The sequence below is a fragment of the Leptonotus elevatus genome, chromosome 14, assembly GCF_054856555.1.
Source record: "Leptonotus elevatus isolate MCC_2025b chromosome 14, RoL_Lele_1.0, whole genome shotgun sequence".
NCBI classification, from domain to species: domain Eukaryota; kingdom Metazoa; phylum Chordata; class Actinopteri; order Syngnathiformes; family Syngnathidae; genus Leptonotus; species Leptonotus elevatus.
In genome coordinates this window covers 8,942,066-8,962,103 of record NC_141252.1, presented here as the reverse complement: position 1 = coordinate 8,962,103, position 20,038 = coordinate 8,942,066, and the positions used below count along the sequence as shown (strand labels likewise).

The following is a 20,038-nucleotide window of genomic DNA, read 5'->3' as shown; positions in this document are numbered from 1 at the left end:
GACTTAATGTGACATTTTAAACCACCATTTGCAATTATTTTATCGTTATATTAGTTTATACAGCCTATTAAATTCAAATGTAAGTGTCCCTAAATTACTCCTTTAAAAGATTGTTGGGTTTAATTTCTCACTGAACTCATTTACTGCCATAAATTCATTAAAAAAAAAGATTATTAAAAATTGGGGGCAAGAGGCGATTACATTTTTTAATTGTAATTAATCGCATGACTTCACTAGTTAACTCACGATTAATCACAAATTTTACATCTGTTCTATATGTACATTAAAAAATATATAGGTTTTCATAGTCTTGTTAACAAAAGTGTGTGTGTGGGGGGGGGGGTTAAACTAATAGAAATAATTAAAATGAATTTTTGACGTTTATAGCCGTCAATGGCAGTGAATCCATTTTTTTTTAAAGAAGAAAAGATTACAAAATTTGGGGCGTCAGGCGATTAAAGTTTTTAATCGTAATTAATCGCATGACTTCACTAGTTAACTCACAATTAATTTCCTATCTGTTTTAAATGTACAATTTTAAAAAATCTAGGTTTTCATACTATTGTAAACAAAAGTGGAAAAAAATGTTTAACTAATAGAAATAGTTAAAATAAATTTTTGACGTTTATAGCCGTCAATGGCAATGAATGAGTTAATGACTGGGCAGGAACTTCTATTTGTCAACAAGCCATGAAATTGCCAAATATAATCATGTCCTCATGAGGTGAGTAATTGATAAACATTTTAACGGTCATAGACTAAATAATCTGGAATGCAATGTCCTCCTTGCATGTTTCGGAAGAGGCTATACAAGGAAATAATGATCAATACCTCTCCAAAGGAAGCATGCACGACGACAGGATAATAGCAGAGGCTGTCATTTCATCCACTCCAACCATTCATTACACGATTGCATCTTGACAACAGTGGGTTGAAGTGCTTTTTAATAATAATTGGGTTGATGGCGTTCCCTATCGTCATGTCTGTTTTTGTTAATAAGATGTTCTTACTCATGCTGTCCATGCAAAAAAAAACAAATAGATCCTGCTTTGTATAATACCTAGTAAGTCACAATGGCCATTGACGTGTCTTGGCACTTTTGTGCATATGACACATGTAAACTTCTAGGACCCTTCCTGACATTAAAGCACAACAGATGCAGAAGGATGTAAATGTAAAGTCATCATGTACAGGTCATTACAGAATACAATTTTAATCATCCATTTTCTAATTGCTATGGTGTGAAAATCATGGATATCGTTGACACTGACTGCAAGGATCAATTATTCTTTTCTATTCTAATTCAATTTCTATTCAGGCATGACTCCTGGCAACCACGTAGCTTTTGCCACCGATGTTGATTGGTTCAGTTTGCTGTCTATATTGTAAATTGAATAAAGGGTTGCTAAAAAACGGCCAGTCCAGCCCTGGTTGCACACCAGGTGTAAATCAGTTTGATGTTGCTGATGAATTTTTTTATTTTTTATTTTTAACGGGCATGTTGGCAATCAAAAATATATGACATAAAGAATAAACATCTTTTTTAGCAACATTGGTATTTTTATTAGCCTATTATTATTTTATTGATATTGTGATTGCTCAAAATCAGGCAATAATGCAATAATGCACACTTTTGCTATTCAGATGTAAGTACTGTACTATATACATATGAATATTTGGTGGCCCAGGCAAGGTGTCACGGTTGGTGTCGTGCGTCCGTGTGGCCCTTTAAGAAACTCTCCATGTTTTCTCTTCGTGATGCGTCAACATAAAAAGCGGATGATGCTGTTATGTAAAAACACGCACAAGTGAGCCGTACTTTTTTCTCTTTTTTTTCTCCACGCGGGAGACAACAACACACAGCGACTTCTCGACTCCAAGACCCCCACGCCGCCGCCGTGTGCGTGCGCGTGTGCATGTGTGTGTGAGCCATCCACTCGGATTAACAGTCGGAAGTGTAACGACCGGAGCTTTGGCAGTTTGGAGTGTCTTTTTTGAAACGAGCTTCAAGTGAACATGAGCGGCCGTGCGAGGGAAGCGTACACCTGACACGTCCCCCCCTCCCTCCTTGCCCCGCTGGAAGTGACTTTTCTTTCCACCAAAGAAGAGCTTTTACTTCAGGAGGTAAGACACCGAGCCGTCAAAACGTCAAAGTGCCCGAGAAACGATGCGAGCAGCCCGGGGTAGTGCGCCAAGCTACACGCCGATGTAGCGACCAGCGTAGCTAGCAACTTCTCTTTCTTTCTTGTTTAAAAAACAAACAAAACAGTTGTTGTTGCTTGTACGTGTACTTGCATCTCTCGTGCTTTTTTGTGTGTGTTATTTCATGAAAGTGCTACGGCTGAATGTCCACGGGGGTGAAAATGTCACTCTTGCCCCGGGATTAGTAGTGCATGTTTGACAGTTTTGCGTCCTTTGAGCCTCGACTCAGGACGAGAGTTGATACATTTTGCTGGTAAGAATGTTTATAGATGGACTTCGATCCCTACCGTTTTACTTTCTTTTCATATGAAAACACGTGGCGATCCTTTTAGTTAACTGACACATCATCCGCGTTATCAAGTAAATTTAATCCTATTTAATTATGCGTGGGCCAAATTTGACCCGTTTGAAAGAATAAAAAACATTCTAAATTTCATTCTTTCACCCTAAAATGTCATGACTTTTTCCAATGCTGACTCATAACTCAACAAAAATTAAATATTTAAAAGTGTCATTCTTATATGCTACTCAGATTGTGCTAACATTGATGGAGAGCATTTTAAACAGTCCAGAGAACTGTTTGTGTATTCACCACGTTTGCGCTCGTTCCCACCACAAAATGTTAGTTTTGAAGGGTCATGGGATGCTCTAAAAAAAAAAAGTGTGAGTAAACCATAGGAATTGTGTATAATAGGACATCACATTTTTTGATAACACAAATATTTTTTTTTATCCAAAAGCAACATGTATAAAACAAAAGGAGGCACTGAAACGTTAATTAATAATTAATAATGTATTTGTCGATGTCAGACAGACTATTAATACATTTTTAAACGATCTGTACTTAATAATTTGATATAGACAATTATGTGGATATTCTTGGCCAGGGTTAAAATTGAAACCAAAATGTTTTGTGAGCGTGCAAAATGATACGTGTTAAAGAAATGTCATTTTCTCATGCACATCTAATGAGGTCCCGTATCAACAATTCTGCCTTTACAAGGATAAAAACATTAATTTTTTTAATTGACAAGTTTTTGGAGTTCATTATCGTGGTTGTCTTCTTCCATGTTTTGATTAGTCTCTGTTCAGTCCTTATCAGAAACAAAAGTTACAGTTGGAGTCCGTTTCTGCCACAATCGACACTAATATATCATAAAATGTGAATTATGGGGTTTCACTATAAATGTTTGTGGTCTGTCCAGACACAAAAAAATGTGGTAAGTCAAATGAATATGGAATGTCTGCTGTGTTACCGTCCATCCATTTTCTATTGGGCAAGTCCTCATAAAGGTTGCAGGTGAGCTTGTGGCATAGGGTAAGAGGCGAGGAACACCTTGGACTGCTTTCCAGTCAGCTGCAGGACACATTTAGTCAACAAGCATGTCAAGTTTGCACCTATGAACAATTTACAGTCTTGAATGACCCTAACATGCATGTTTTTTTTTGAGTGTGAGAGTAAGATGGAGTTTTTACACTACTGTATAGTAAGTGCCTTGGAAAGTTATTTTTGGGATAATGCCACCATTTTTTCCCCCCCGAATCCCAATAAATTGACATTTAATGGGGTGGTCCAGAGCCACCAGAGTTGCCATTTGTAAAACCTTAAATAGCTGTACAGGCAATGTTTTAAGTAGCATTTTAACATTCTAACTGTCATACAGTCGTAAAAATAGGTTAACAGCGGCGATATTAATCTCTAAACAATAAAAAATGCTCTTAAAAGGTCTGCCAGGTTTTACACAAAGGGTGAGGACCTTTTTTCTATCAGGGGCTTTTAAAATGTTCAGATCTCAGTGTCAAAAGGTCCTTGCTAAAAAAAACTGTGATGCAGCAAAGGCAGTGTGGTGAACTAGTAGTGTGCATGTCTGCCTCAAGACTTTGCGGTGCTGGGTGCAAATCTCAGCTGAGTTGAGTTGAAATGCTCTCGCTGCTTTTAACTTTGATAATTACTTTGATGACATGCAAAGTAGTTGCGACTTGTAATTTATGTGACTGGTAACATTGTACTTTTTTTGAATGCCTCAGTCAGAAGTGACTAATTATAAAAGCACTTGACTGACTTTGACACTTTGGTAAGCTTGGCAAAAGCAGAGCATAGCACCATACGTTGAAGACCGCTCCTCAATGGCGAAGTGACATTGCAATTTTCGTTTTAATTTGTCAACATTAAGTCTCACACTTTTGTATATTTAAGCTTCACTAATATACTTTTGACCAAACCTGATTTTGTATGTTTTCATGTGATTTATATGCAGCATGGACCTCGAAGTTGAAGTAATTTGAGATTTCAATTTAGAAAATGTTGACATTGTAATGGTTCACTTAATGACTTGGAAAAGATTAAATTATTTGAGTCAGTTAAGAAATGTGGAACAAGGTGAATCCTATATGTAAAAATCTCTTTTTGTTTGGGGATTTTATTTGGAAAATTTGAGTGTTTGTGAATGGGTATGAGAACTTGAAGCTGTTTAAATTTAGAATGATTTTAATCGGTCAATATATGGAGAAGTAGGAGGCGAATAGGTAAAAATCTCTTGATTTGGGAGTTTTAATTTGGATAGTTTCCATGATGTTCTTCTGATTTAGCTGAAATTTTTGAAGTTAGAAACTTTTGAATCAGTGAATTAACAGAGGAAAAGACAAATATGTAGAACGTCTTTTTAAATTTGGGATTTTACTGTGGAAAGTGTTGAATTTTTGGGAATGGGAATATGCACATTCTTGGAAAGTTTGAATGGAAATGACGGGATGACGGGGGAACTTTTTTGATGAATGTCTCATTCGATTGAATGTGTTGTTTTTTTCCTGTGGTAAACTGGGAATGTGGAAAGTAATAGCCTGGATGTCCAGATTTCGTTTTTAATCAGTTGAAAAGTATTTTAGCTATTAAATGTAAACAGAACAAGCAGGTAGCCTGATAAAGAATTTTGGTCTTGACAAACGTGTGAACGATGTGCGAATAGTGTGAATGTGTGTTGACAAAAAATAATAAACATACAGATATACATTTGCACTACTTTTGTTTCTCAGTTTTTATTTAACTAGAGGCTACAGAAGTATTTTTTGTGATACATATTATTTATATTTGATGTGTGCTGTGTATTGCTGCTGGTAACGCTGTGAATTTCTCCACTGTGGGACAAATAAAGGTGTATCATATCTTATCACCTGGCTTTGTCATTCAAAACATGGAAATGCATCAAATTTGCTTCTGGATTTAATGTTTACAACGTATTTGTTGGTCACGTTGGAGGCTGCAATGAAAGCATGTGATGTTAAATTTTAATGGCTGTTTCTACGCTGGGCAACATTTTGCAGGTTGTGCTTCCTTGGAATAAAAAAAAGTCAATAGCGGTAGAGAAATATAAAAGGCTTGCATTTGTCTGCGAGAGATGATCAGCTGTACACAAGTTTGGTTTCATACATGATGTATTACTTTTGCAAGCTGTCGGGCCAGTTCTGGTGTATAAATGTTGTGCGTAAGCCTATTGTGTGCAGAAAAGCCTGACAATGGCACCTCAGCTTTGCGGTTCGTCCTTGACATGGCTGTCATGGCGTGTTGGGCCCACTTGCAGCGGCCACATGTGAGCTATAAAGCTGGAGATCAATCCTGCTCGTAATCCCATTATTTCCCAAGAAGCGTCCTGTTGTGGTCATTAGGCGGGGGAGAGACGGGCGGGCGGGCTGCTGCTTTACGTGCCTCCTGTCACCCCAACGCGCTGTCCCGGCGGAGGCACACACACACACTCACACACACACACACTTCCTGCTCGCGCACAGGCCACATGTGATGGAAGACAGTGGAATAATAGAGAATGTAACACAGATGATGCATGCACACAAGAGAGCAGTTTAAACATCAGTGGGCCATTGTTGTCTCGCCTGAATGGCAAACAAACAGTTGGCGTTCAGAAAGTGAAAACAACATGCCGCCCTGCATGAATGACCTATTGTTCATCAAGTTGTATAAAAAGTACAGTGGCACACCGGACACCCCCTTTTTTGTCTTTAAATCTCCTCAGTGTGGCACTGGTGCAACCCATGTTTAAAAAAAAAAAGAGTAAACATTTGATGATGGTTTACATCAGTAACCATTTTGTATTCGAGTTCACATTAATAGCAGACAGTGTGTCTGAAAAACTTTATAAAGCACTCAGGGCTCTCTTCCACACTCCAAAACATGCTTCGAAGGTTAATCAAAGATTCCAAATTGTCAGGTGTGAATTAAGTTTATGTTCCAGAACACCCCCCGCAATAAGTGAAATCCGCTATATAGAAATACACCGTAGTCATGTTATTCTAACATTTACGACACATACATTATTTTAAGGTCTTTAAACACACTTTTAAAATGATACAGCCACGTTATCTTATAATGAGAGAGCAAGATCCATGAATGACAAAAAAAATGAGCTCATACTAAAAAAACAACAACACAATATTGTGCTTTTGTACATAACAGCAATGCATATAAACAACCTACAATCTCTAATAACACTAAATATTGAGGCACTTAATTGCTAATGCATGCACACATTGAGTTCCTCCGCATATTGACTCGATTCACAAGCATATTACATTCCCCTTCATCTGACGATTAGCATGGATTTTAAGCATAGAGGGCCAGAACATGCAGTATGAACATTAAAATGCACTAAAAAAAACTAAGCACCAGGGGGTGCTAGAACTGCACAAACGGAAATCAACTTGACATTTTTAACAGATGTGCTACTTTTAATATTGAGACATGACGACGATATCGTGGCAGTTTTAATATTGCGATATCACGATATTGCCGCTATCGTTACATCCCTAGCAAACAATGTGGCAATGTGTACTCACGACGATGATGAAGCTGCTGTAATACAGTACATTCACGTTTCAACGCCGGCCCGAAATAAAGGTGTCTTATTTGTAAAAAATGGACAAACTCGTTATGTGTTGAAATTGACCGTCAAAAGTTTTCCATATTTTTCAGAACGCCATTCCGCTGTCATTAAATTACAGCGTGGGAAGTGATGAGACCAGCCTGTTGTGTGTCTGCTGTCCGCAAATCAGCAGCTGGCAAAATAATAGCAATGCTCTGAATAGTTAAATTAGTACACAGTGGTATTTTTTTCATGACGTGTTGGATTTAAACACAAAACTATGCCATAAAATGCTGGAAAATGGCGAAGATACTAAATTAATAACACTTTCTAAAAAATGAGAAATGCAGAGATCACGAACCTGGAACTTGCGATGGAGGAGGTTTTACTGTATACATATACATTTACTAAAAGTGTGGTAAAAAATGACTTATGACTTATGCATTTCTTGGTTTTGCCTCAACAGCATTTTTTGTCACATGACCAATATTGGACTAAATTCTGGAGATTGAGCAGGCGACTCGATTCCATAAATTGTGTTGGTCCCGAACCAAGAAACTGCTCGCTTACTGGTCTGTTTAAAGTAGTAGTCTTTTTGTAGTTTGCACATCCACTATTTTCTAGGCAGAGTTTGTGATGCGCCATCATTTGTGCCCCATATACCATCCATCCATCCATTTTCTGAACCGTTTGTCCTCACAAGGGTCGCCTTGGAGGAGCCTCTCAAAGCTGGCTTTGGGCAGTAGGCGGGGTACACAATGAACTGGTTGCCAGCCAATCGCAGGGCCCACAGAGACGAACAACCATCCACACTCACAATCACACCTATGGACAATTTGGAGTGTTCAATTAACCTGCCATGCATGTCTTTGGAATGTGGGAGGAAACCGGAGTACCCGGAGAAAACCCACGCAGGCACGGGGAGAACATGCAAACTCCGCCCAGGAAGGCCGAAGCCCGGACTCGATCTCACGTCCTCTGCACTGGGAGGCGGACGTGCTAATCAGTCAACCACCGTGCCGCCTGCCCCACATACCAATAGGGAAAAAAATGTGTAGATGCAAGCGACGCCTTTTAGACTGTTTGAATGAGATAGAGAGAAACAGGAAGTCAGACTAAGGAAACGCAATGCATGGTCTTAGACGACCACAATGTATCCCACCGCTTCCTCCATTTGTTTATGATGTACTATAAAAGTCAGGCTCCAATAATGTGGTCGGCTCATACGATACTGTTAATTATCTCTTAAGTTATGTTGCAACTATGAATCTAAATACCATAACCTCAAATAAAGTTGAAGAAGGAGATGCCAGGTTTCGCCCAGGTTGCTTGTTACTATGCAAACAAAACTGTGACTTATGTTGTGTAACCTCCCAAAATTGGAATGGACTAAAAACTACAACTAATGTATCAAGTAATATAAGACGTCAACGCATTCCTCAATCTTGAATAAATACAATACTCTTCATAATGTGAGCTGACACAACAATCTTTAAGCCTTAAAGATTCCAACAAGCACACAGATATAGTACGAGCTAGTTTGTAATAAAGCGGGATTATCCTCTGGTGGCTGTACAAATGCCAAGACCTTGTTCTTGTTTTAATGCCAGCGAGTTTTGGCCCTGTTTCCACCATTCGGCAGCTTTCAGTTTAGTAGAGTATACCTTTGTTGGTTTACAGTGTCGCTAGTAAACAGGTCAGAACTCAAGGCCCAGGGGCCAGATTTAGCCCACCACATCATTTTATACGGCCCGCTTAAGCAAATCATACGAAAGTCTACTTTATGTTTGTAGCTGTGAAGCGCAAAGTTGTCAAGAACAGCCAAACAACTCTTAACTTATCTCTGACAAAAGGACCTTTTTATAAGCAGAGAGGTGGGTGCGTCATTGAATTTGGAGCGTCCGTCATTCAGCAATCGCCAACAGTCGGGACACCCTTCCGTCATCGTCAATCTGTCAATATTTCAAGACGAACCGTCAATCCGTCATTTGTTGATGGCTCGGCCAAATGAGCGTCCGTCAAGGTTTCCGCCATTTGTAGTGGGCATCCGTCAATCGTCATTCAAAATGGGACGTCCGTCATTGACGGATGGCTGAATTTATTGACGGATTGACTATTACATTGACGGACAAAAAGCCCTTTCCGTCAATGCTTATTTCGTCAATTTTCGAAGTTTCCCGTCAATCGTCAATGAAATGGCCGCCCGTCATTGACAGTCAATGACGGGCGGCCATTTCCTTCCGTCCATATAGACTGAATGCCCACCTCTGCGTATAAGACAGTATTATAAGACATAAGATGGTCGGGCGTTTAATACCCTTGATTGGGGAGGGGCAATATCGGGACAAAAACAGCCCAATTGTGATTCTGTGTACCGCCCAAGTCAAGGTACCACTGTCAGATAGTAACACATTTGATAAGTGATGTTGGTATATTGTGCCTGCTTTGAGAGATAACAACCCAATATCAATCCCTTGTGAAAACACAAGTAAGATTACGGTTTACTGATCCTGAAACTGATGTAGTTTGGTTGACTTAAAAGTGGCTTTACCACTGCATCTTACCGCTGCTCAGGTTCTGGTTTTGAACGGCTCATGAACCTTCAGTGGCTCAGGATGTGGAAAGCTGTTCTGGAGCCTCTCAAAGCTATTAGCCGTTACCCCTCCCGCTCTCCTCATCCTTTCTTTGCCTGACTCGCCCTGGCGCGGCGCCTAAGACGCAGCTGTGAAAATTACAGGTCTGCTTTGTGGAAAGCCAGAAGAAGAGAAGGCAAGCCCGGCGGGGAAGGAAACGACAACCGCGGTTCGCCCGGCCTCAGCTGTCGGCCGCCCCACAGCTGCAGTGGATGAGGGGGCCTTACGGAGCCGGGGTATCGCTCACTTATCACACACACAACTGGGATTGTTTACGTGTGTGTGTGTGTGTCTGTGTAACAGAGCGCGGGCATTAAACTCTGTTTGGCTGGGGGAGTGGAACAGAAGCCCTCACTGTGACGAGTCACAGTGAAAACCGCGCGGCACCAAAGTGTCCTTCAGTTTGGCAGACGCTAAGAGCATGACTGAAGCCTTGGCAGGTGGGCGGACGGGCGGGCGGGCGGCAGCCCCAGATTTGCCCCTCACTCAGCTGGATTGGAAACACAGCGACAGGCCTCTTCTATCAGAGACTTATTGTTCACCAGGATGATGATGACAATCTCTCGTTGTCTCTACCCACAGCGCTATCTCAATCCATCACTACCTTGTACTTTCCTCCAGCGTCTCCCGCACTCGCCTTATTTTTCTCGGAGGCTTGTTCTCGCCTGCCGCGCTGCTCCCCGTGTCTGCGTGTATCTCCGAGGGCCTGTCAAGAAAAGAAAAAAAAAAAGCGGCAGGCTGAACGTGAAAAATGGCCCCTGTGATTCACAATGAGCCTTCCGCTGCTTTTTTCCTCCTCCAGAATGAGACGTGAGGTTCCGTCTCTGCTCCTCCCTGGCGCTCCGCCGTCTGAATGCAGTCTTCATCTATTTCCGACTTGCGCGGGGGTCTCTCCTCCTCCTTCAGTCTGCTGTCTGGCATGCCGTGAGAGGCCTCTCTGAAGCTGAGCACTAGAAATCATCATTCACGATGAAACTGCAATGTACGACTTGCAGCGTTATGTCACATCTTGAAGCTCACTAAAGTGGGGTGCACATACTGATTTTTAACAGCATAATCGATTTTTTTTTAAATGTGAGAGACCTCGTGAATGAGAAGGGGAAAAAAATGGCAAGTGTGTGCATATAGTGGTGTACTAAAGGTGTCCAATATGTAATGATTTGTCCACTAAAAAGATTTCTGTAGTACCAAGCAGTGGCAGCCCCAAGCCTTTGTGGGACCCTATTTTTTAGTTTTATTATATTTGAGGACACTCTCCCATCATGCTTATGTCTAGTGTGTTAAGAAAATAAGTCACGCTCTTTGACGGGCCCCTAGTGGCCAGGGCCCCCAAGCATCTGCTTAGTTCAATCATGCCTCGGGCCGGCTCTGGTACCAAGACTGACCTCAGCAGCATGTTGCCACGGGGTATTCAGACTGTAGGGGAATACAAAGATGAAAAAAATAGTAGCAGTTATAATGAGAGATGGACATTCCGTCAGTATTGACGGACTGTCCATAAGTCGTTTTTTCGTCCGTCAGTGGAATCGTCATTAAGTTAAGCACTCGGTTAAGTACCAGCAGACCTCTCAGTCCATCACTGATGGATGGCCGTTTTGTTGACGATTGGTGGACTGACAGACAGTATTGACGGAGAGACCTCTGTCTGCCTGTCCTAAAACAGTGTTGACAAAGTGATGACGGAATCATGGTTAAAATGAAATGATGGACCGTTGATTACAGTTTGGTTCGGCTTGAAAAAAATGAAAGACTAATGATGACGGATGGGTGCCGAGGGCGCTAATGAATGACGGACCAGCAACATTTGGAAAATTGCACAACTCTGGTTATTGTGTTAGTAGTAGTAGCAGCAATATTTGAAGGAGTAGAAACTATATAAGGAGCTAGGCTAAGTGTTTGCTTATCTGGTAATTGTGGTTGCAAGTTCTTCATTCTGTCGTTTTCATTGTGGTGATTGACTTGTCAGACATGATTGGTTTTTACCATCTTAAGAATATTGCCAGAGTCCGCCCGAAGGTGCTGATGCATGCTTTTATTTCTTGTCGCTTAGATTACTGTAATGCCCAACTCTCCGGTCTTCCCAAAAATAATATTCGGGGTGTTGTTGTTTTTTTCTCTTTTTTGTATTATGGATGTTTTAATTGTTTAGCACATTGAGTTGCATTTGAATGTATGAAAGGTGCTATATAAATAAAGTGCTGTTATACAGACAATCAACACAACCCGTAACCTCCGGAAACATCACGGTCTTCAGGTTGCTTCCTAAATTGCTATCATTCCATTTAACGTCACAATCATGGCTGAGCTCAGTGTTGACCACACATAATTTAGGATCGGACATGTTGAACAGGTTTATTTACATATTCATTTACAGTTGGCAGCCATTATCGACCATTATCAGAGAAGAAAGTGCGCAAATTAGACCTGCTTGTCAGTATTTGTGTCCTCCGCTTAAGCGTTTCCAGTTGCGTCACTTGGCACCTCATTTACAACTTTTCAATAGTAGTCAGTTCAGTGCTGCATTTCATGTTATAATTTGAGTCAAGAATGTTGTGTTTTCATCAGCAATTGTTTGTTAATTTGCGGTACTACACATAAACTAATAACTACTTCTACCACTATTTCCACAAAACAGTACATGCAAAGAATGAAACCATTGAATATTGCTGCCCTTTTGGATAAAAGTGAATAACAGTGTTATTTACAGTTTGTTAAGTCTGATACACACATACCAAAAATTGGGCCAATTTTCAGCCCAATTCCGCCCCATCCAGTCAAAGCCAGGAAAGGCCCAATTAACGGATGTCTTTTAAAGATTATCCTGATTTATTATCCTGTGGTGTGGGTTGCGTTGAGTCATTTTTCCTCTTCAGACGGCAGACGCTCGGCCTGACAAACATAAGCATAAATAGGCAATAATTACATTCATAAATATTGCAAATTAATGATTGCAAATTCTCGTGTGTGGTCAACACCGAGCTTGTCAGAGCTGCAGACTCAGATTGTAACTGGAAATGGTACAATAATCAATCAGGAAGTGGCAAAAAAAAACTCATGCTGTTGCCAGACATAAATAGAGGTGTAACTGGTCATGTTGAGTGTTTGACAACGCGTCTCCAAAGCAATTCACAATTTTTACAACCAATCTCTGACCCTCTTGTTTATACTTGCTAGTGGTCTGTGTTCTACTCAGGGCCATTTATTTGGCAGGATTGTGCAAGAAGTACTAAATCAATTGCTACAAAACTTGTGAAGCAGTGGCGTATAGTTGGAACAACAACACATTGAATTTAGATTTGGGTCTGCTTTTTTTTTTAAATCATTGCAAAAGCTCAGATTCTACAGGAAAAAGCTTCTTCACTCTCACTTATTTGGCAAGTGACAACCACTTCGACCGAAGTGGAACGCCACTGAATGTAAACACCTGGTTGATCATAAAACCCGACTCTTGAGTCTGGTATTATTGTTTGACCAGAATTTCTTCATTTCATTTTCACCTAATACGGGACACATACCCAAGCCCCCAAAATCATTCACTTTCAATTCATGCACACAGCTTTATTTACAGCATTCATAGCTGAGGTTCTCTGTGCTCTAAAAGCTGCAACTTTGTACATTGTCTGAATCAATCGAAGTCTTCATAGGAAGAACAGTCCGCTCTGTCCCTTCCTAAAGAGAGCTTCAGTGTTGGGGAGTCAAGTTTAGCATTTATTGATTTGGAGCGCAAGGTTCTTCTTGTACAACTCCGCCCCTTCATTTCCTCTCCCTGGATGTCAAGTGGGACAGAAGGCCCCCTGTTTTTCTCCGCCTCGCGCTCAATGCTTGCTGCAGATAGTGAGCTTGCCTCAATGCACTTGTTTCATTCCTCTGTCTGTTCGGGTGTTTTCTCATCAGAAACATTCAGTTTGGTGTAATGTGACTCTATTTCATATCCCTGCTTGGTGTTGTTCAGTTGGACAAGTGTGACCACAGCATACAAAATCCAGTGGGGACCAAATAAAGACCTCCTCAGAGCTGTGGTCTGCTAGCTTGTCCAGATAATCATCCAAGTTTTCAACACTGGGTTTCCTCAATTTGATCATGTTTTTGTTCTGCTTTATCCACTTGCTAGTCCCTACAGTCAACCATCATCCTGTTTACATTCTTGTGACCATTAAAAGTAGAGAGTGACGTCACATTGTTCGTTGTGATGCATTCTGAATCTAACATGAGGAATTTTTTTTTCTATGTGAACAAACAAATCAAATCAGTGGGGACACGACTTTGTTCACAAACAAACCCATTAATTGATTCCAACCAGGGGAAGCAAAGTACTTGTGAAAGCTTCCTTATGCGGCTTTACACATATAATGATAATTGGACAAATTTGAGCAACTACCCCCCCCCCCAACTCTTCCGATCAAGTGCAGCGAAGGCCCGATTATCCGATATCTCTCAAAGATGATCTTAACTGATTATTTCATGTTGTAAAACTGTAACGGTTAGTTCTGACCATGGTGATTAACGACCCCACTCACAGGGATTTGCTAACACTTCGTCGGTCCAGGCTACGGATTCCTCTTGGCTGTGATGTGAAATGGAACAATAGCCAGTTAGGAAGCAGCGATTATCCTGTCGTGTGTTAAGAAGGATTTTCCCTTCCCCAATCAGCTTGGAAAATCAGCACGTCCATCAATGGTGAATGTTAACTCTGCTCATTATTTTAGATCAGCAAAATCCTCCGGTGTACATTCAACAACAAGTTAGGCTGAGCCACGGACTCCTTGATTATGACCTGCGTCACACCAAAAAACAATTAGAAAGTTCAATGAAGCCTGTGATGTTGCCAGACACAACTTGAGGAGCAACTTGTGTTGAGCGTTTGTATAACGTGTTTCATTATTTATAAGGCACTTTTAAAAAGAACCGCAGATTTTATAAAGTGCTGTACATGGTCACGATTGAACATAAACTTAAAACACAATAAATAATAATAATAATAATAATGATGGCAATGATAATTATAGTAATAAATTGATTAGGCAAATATTTGTAATATACTTCTTCAAAGACAAACTGTGTCAAACAAACTTGTTGTCTGACAAAGAAAAGAGTTTGCAACCGCAGTAAAGTCACAAGATAAGCTAACAGTTATCCTCGCTTTTATTTCTTCTTTTACTATCACACTTTCTTTTTCTTTGCACTTTCTGGCCACCTTGATGCCCTGAGGCACATTGCTGCCTCTCATACACTCTAAAAACAGTTGGGTAAAAAAATAACCCAATTATGGATCAAAAATGGACCGATCCACTTTATGGGTCAATTTGACCCAACTTTCTGGGTTGTTTTATACCAAAATGACCCAATTTTTTGACCCAAGTAAAGGATATGACCAATGTTTATGAGTTGTTTTACCTTGACTTTAAGTTGGGTAAAATCGACCCAAGTCGAGGATCGGTCCCTTTTTGACCCATAGTTGGGTTATTTTTGACCCAACTGTTTTTAGAGTGGCAATCTTGATACTGCCACAGACCGAGGAGGAGATAGTAGGGGTGTCCTGATCCTATATTGATATCAGATATCGGTCCGATATCAGACAAACAAAAAAACAGTATTGGTTTCTATCAATCTACACCTTTCAAAATCTCCAATATTAGCACTCATATACAAGCAGTCAAAGTAAAAAATACTTTACTTTCAATTACATTTATTTCATGGATTCATGCTTGTTCATGTAGTGGTTTCTTTTTTTTAACCTTAATGATGTAGACCAGGTGTGGGCACACTCGGTCCTCGAGGACCGGAGTCCTGCAGGTTTTGGATGTTTCCCTTCTCCAACACAGCTGATATATGATCAGCTCATCAGCAAGCTCTGCATGAGCTTGGTAACGATCCTGTTGATTGGAATCAGCTGCGTTGCAGCAGGGAAACCTCCAAAACCTGCAGGACGCCGGCCCTTGAGTACCAAGTTTGCCCACCACCGATGTAGACTAATGCTGCTAAAGCTTGTTGGTTTAGCCCTTCCCAAAGGAAATGACCATTCACATAACAAGCCGGGTTTACCTTCCATCGTCCTCAGGTCAACTCAATTAATCCTGAGTAAAGTAAACTTTTCACCCTGTTGAGAGAAGCATTCTGCAAGCAAAGATGTGTAATTCCAAAGCAAAGAGGGAGACGTCCGCCATAGCGAGCCGACACGGTAATATCGCTTATATTATTTATATCGTATTACTACCCCAGGTGTTTGCCTCCTCCAGGTTGAAAAGTCAGGCGATATTTGCTTGATTTTTCTAAAAGTGCTTTGTAATGAGAAGCGCTGACTCCAGCGCAATTCATCCCGATTGATTTCATTCAACCCACTGGCGCGCGCTGATGTTGCACAAACACGCCAGATCACATAGCAAGAAGCACTTACAGTTGTACAAGTGGCAATTAGGCAGGTCGCTCAAATGCTAAAAAGAGATAAACGCCACTGAATGACTCAACTGGCTGTATTATGACTGAATCATCACGCTTGTGTTAAATGTCATGCCGCATACATCGCTTCCGCTCCCACTCTTTGTTGGTATTGACATTAAACAGCCATGCTCGCCTTCATTAGTGCTGCCAGTCCATTTTCGGCAGTGAAGATGTCAATGATGATGATGCCCAGCTGTTCTGGGAATAGCGCTCTCTGTGCTCCAGTATATCTCACTGGCAGGTGGGCGGAGCTCCACTCCTGGTTAAAAGCTGTCAGACCGCAGTTCAGAGTAAGGAGGTGGAACCCCCACCCCCAAAATGCTGTGGAAGTTGAACTCGGTCACTTCTATGATGCCGTTCGACCGGATTTGAATGGATAAATATTTTTTTTTAACCAAAGAAATATCGGAAATGGAAAAAGTCCGTTCCTGCAGACAAACTGCCATCAACGTAATAACTTTATAATCATACAGGAAGTGTTTCAAGCATTTTAACGAAGATAAGTAGTTAACCACTTTTAACAGTAAAACCTAAATAAATAAACAAATAAACAAATGTGTACTTACATAGGCTGAGGGATTGAAGTAAAATCACAGATTATGTTCACAAATATACAATTTCTGATTTTAATCTATTTTCACCGTTTGATGGAAAAAGTGAATGATAGAAAAAGCAAATGGCATTCAAAACAAGTTTGCCTATTTGTTATTGGTGCTATCGATTCATTATCAGCGAATCGATTATCTAATGAATCAACACCTATTTTGACAATAGTTTGGAGACATTATTGATCTTAAAATTGTTCAAATCCTTGGAAATCTTGCCTCTCAGTAAATATTCTCAGATTTCTGTAGTCCTCCATGAAAGCATTTGTAAACATCTGCTTTTCCTTTGAAGAAGAAAGATCGAAATGTCTGCCTGTTTTCTTACATGTTTTACTTCTGATACAAAAAACATTTGTAACACAAAACACTTGTATGATCTCAAATCATTTTTAACCATAGAAATCTATGGAAATGCCATTAATCCGTTTCAGGATCCCTAAAGACGATGTTACTGTACGACCAAATTTTTGGCTGAATTACAATTGGTGTTACTTCAGACAATGGTTGCTCCGCACCTATCAAGCTTTTCAACAATCCAACAATGCAGCCATGCTCATGTAAACGTACCTTTTAATTTACATCATCACACTTCGCAATGCACAAAGCAGGAAATATTATTTATTTTGTTTAGCAGGAATACACAAAAAAATAAAAATGTAAATGAAATGTATAGACCAGGGTAGTTCAAATGAGGTTTTGGATCAGGGAGTTTTTCCATCCGTCCATCTGGGGTACATTCTGGACTGGTCGCCTGCCAATTGCAGCAGGGAATTTGTTTACATTTTTCAAAACTGTTTTGGCAACTGTGGTGTAGAATCAGACTGCAAAATGATTGTTGCTGAATATTTTCATTCACAGTTTACTACTATTGGGGGGTGGGGGGGTGCTAAAATCCCTCATTGCCAAATAAATTCCCAATGGTCGAAGTTAGCTGGTTGAACACATGAGAAAACAGCTCTAGAGGAACAAGGAGATTCAAACATGAGTCTCATTAAAAAAATATGTCAACAGCTTCTCTGCGCATGATGCAAGCTTTTAAATAAAAGGGAAAGGCAATACACTACGCAATCTTATTTGATCGAAATACAAAAAAACAAATGTTTGTTTCCACATTGGAACATCAATTCCAATGTCCCTGTAGGTGTGTTTTGTCTTGGTCTCTTTTGCCATTCTCATATGCTGATACACGCTGATACATGTTGATGCATCTCTGCCAATGCAGTTCAGTAAAATTTGGTTAATTAAAAAAACAAGTTAATAAAAATAAAAAAAAGACTGGAACGTACAATTGTAACGTGAACTCATGTACATGTCAAATTGAATCCTCTCTCCTTTCCGTGTGTTGTAAAAGTTATAGGAAATAAAAGATATTATGACAGTAAATTGCCCTGGGGTGTAACGGTACGCCAAAATCATGGTTTTGGTAAAAAACTAACAAAAAAACTGATGTTGTTAACTTTTGTCCCGACTCCCACCGTGTTTTTGCATTTGTATTGACGTATTGCCATTTTAAAAGTCAACAAGTTTGACATTCTACCATGGCATCTGCTGAGTTCTACTATGTTTGTTTACAGCTTGAGTGCGAGGCAGTTAGACTTTGGTGTGTACTGTGAACTCTACTAATTTTCCCGCCATGACAAATATCGGGCGGCGCAGTGGCTGACTGGTTAGCACGTCCGCCTCCCAGTGCAGAGGACGCGAGATCGAGTCCGGGCTTTGGCCTTCCTAGGTGGAGTTTGCATGTTCTTCCCCGTGCTTGCTTGGGTTTTTCTCCGGGTACTCCGGTTTCCTCCCGCATTCCAAAGACATGCATGGCAGGTTGATTGGACACTCCAAGTTGTCCATAGGCGTGATTGTGAGTATGGTTGCCCGTCTCTGTGTGCCCTGCAATTGGCGGGCAACAAGTTCAGGGTGTACCCCGCCTACTGCCCGAAGCCAGCTGGGATAGGCTCCAGCAACCCCCGCGACCCTTGTCAGGACAAGCGGTTAAGAAAATGGATGGATGACAAATATCCGCCCCTGCATTTGAATATCATTTGTGTTTATGATTGACAAGCCTTCCATGACTACTTAAAATGAGGTCGGTGGCCCTTTTTGGCCCGCGGGCCTTGAATTTGACACCTGAGCTTTTGCGCGCTGTATTGTTAACAACTTGGGTAAGACCTTCTAGTTGCGCTCTCCGTAATTGTCCTGGTCGGTGTGTTTATTACAGTGCAGGTCAGCACTCAGCAGTCGGCCGCCCACGCCTCATTAACCCTCCACACACTCAGCTGGTTTTCAGCGGCTAACTGTGCACTGTAAAGCTCGTATTGATGAGGGCGGCCAGCTTTTATCACAATTAACTTTGATTTTTAACGACATGCTGGCCTGATCACATCGTGGCTTTTTATTTTTTTATTTTAAACAAGCAATCATCAAAATATGTGACTTATTATTAGATAGCGTGTGTCATTATGAGGATATAAAGTCAATGAGCCTCATAAAGAGAGCTGAGTGTGTTTATTATGGGCTGTCATCAATCCGACAATTGCTGTATGGTTGTTAATTAGAGAGCTGGCAGCGCTCAATTTTTCTGATATTATCAGTGGGACTCGTTTTATGATGCTGTTACATAATCATAATTTACAGTGTTTACTCACGGCCTGGAGGTAATTATTGACATCATTGATTATACTTCTAGTATTCAGCTGATCCGCAACTGCAAATACTATATGTAGGAAAAGACACCACTCTTGCGTAGTAAAATGTCTTATTTTGCCAAGCACAGCAGAATGTTACAATCATTCTTGGTGTGTGAAAGAAAATGTGCAATCCTGACATGGATTTGACTTCATCTCGCGTTCCATCATTTCATTGCTGTATGGGTACATGAGCTACACTTTAAAATGAGAGTCTGTTAAGGGGAAAACCCACCGTTGCCATGAATGATGAAGCTTGGTTTGCATGTGGCGTTGCCGTGTTTGCATAATTTCTTCCGTCGTGTGCTTAGTGGAGGTGTAACTGATTACAAAATGTGATTCCATACTAGAAATTTCCCATCACAGTTAACATCTATTTGATTTTGAGCCAAGGTAAGGGCAAGGCAAGTTAGCTTTATTTATTATAGCGCATTTTCTACACACAGTGTTGTTGTTTGGCTGTGCTTCACATAATTAAAAAGGACATATTTAAATGCATTTACAAACAAAATGTTTTAACACATTTTAAAGCTAAGTAAAGACATAAAAAGATGAAAACGTTGACTACCATTAAGTGGAACACATTTTTTTTGATCTGCTTTAAAATACAT

General features: G+C 40.5%; 1 protein-coding gene across 1 annotated transcript in view; it reads left to right on the top strand.

Moving 5' to 3' along the window:
- The first annotated feature begins 1,797 nt into the window (after positions 1-1,797).
- The window catches only part of bahd1 (bromo adjacent homology domain containing 1), a 41,889-nt gene continuing 23,648 nt past the window's right edge, over positions 1,798-20,038 (top strand). The window contains exon 1 of the mRNA XM_086095037.1: positions 1,798-2,124. The gene's annotated coding sequence lies outside the window, so the exon portion shown is untranslated. The remainder of the gene's footprint in view (positions 2,125-20,038) is intronic.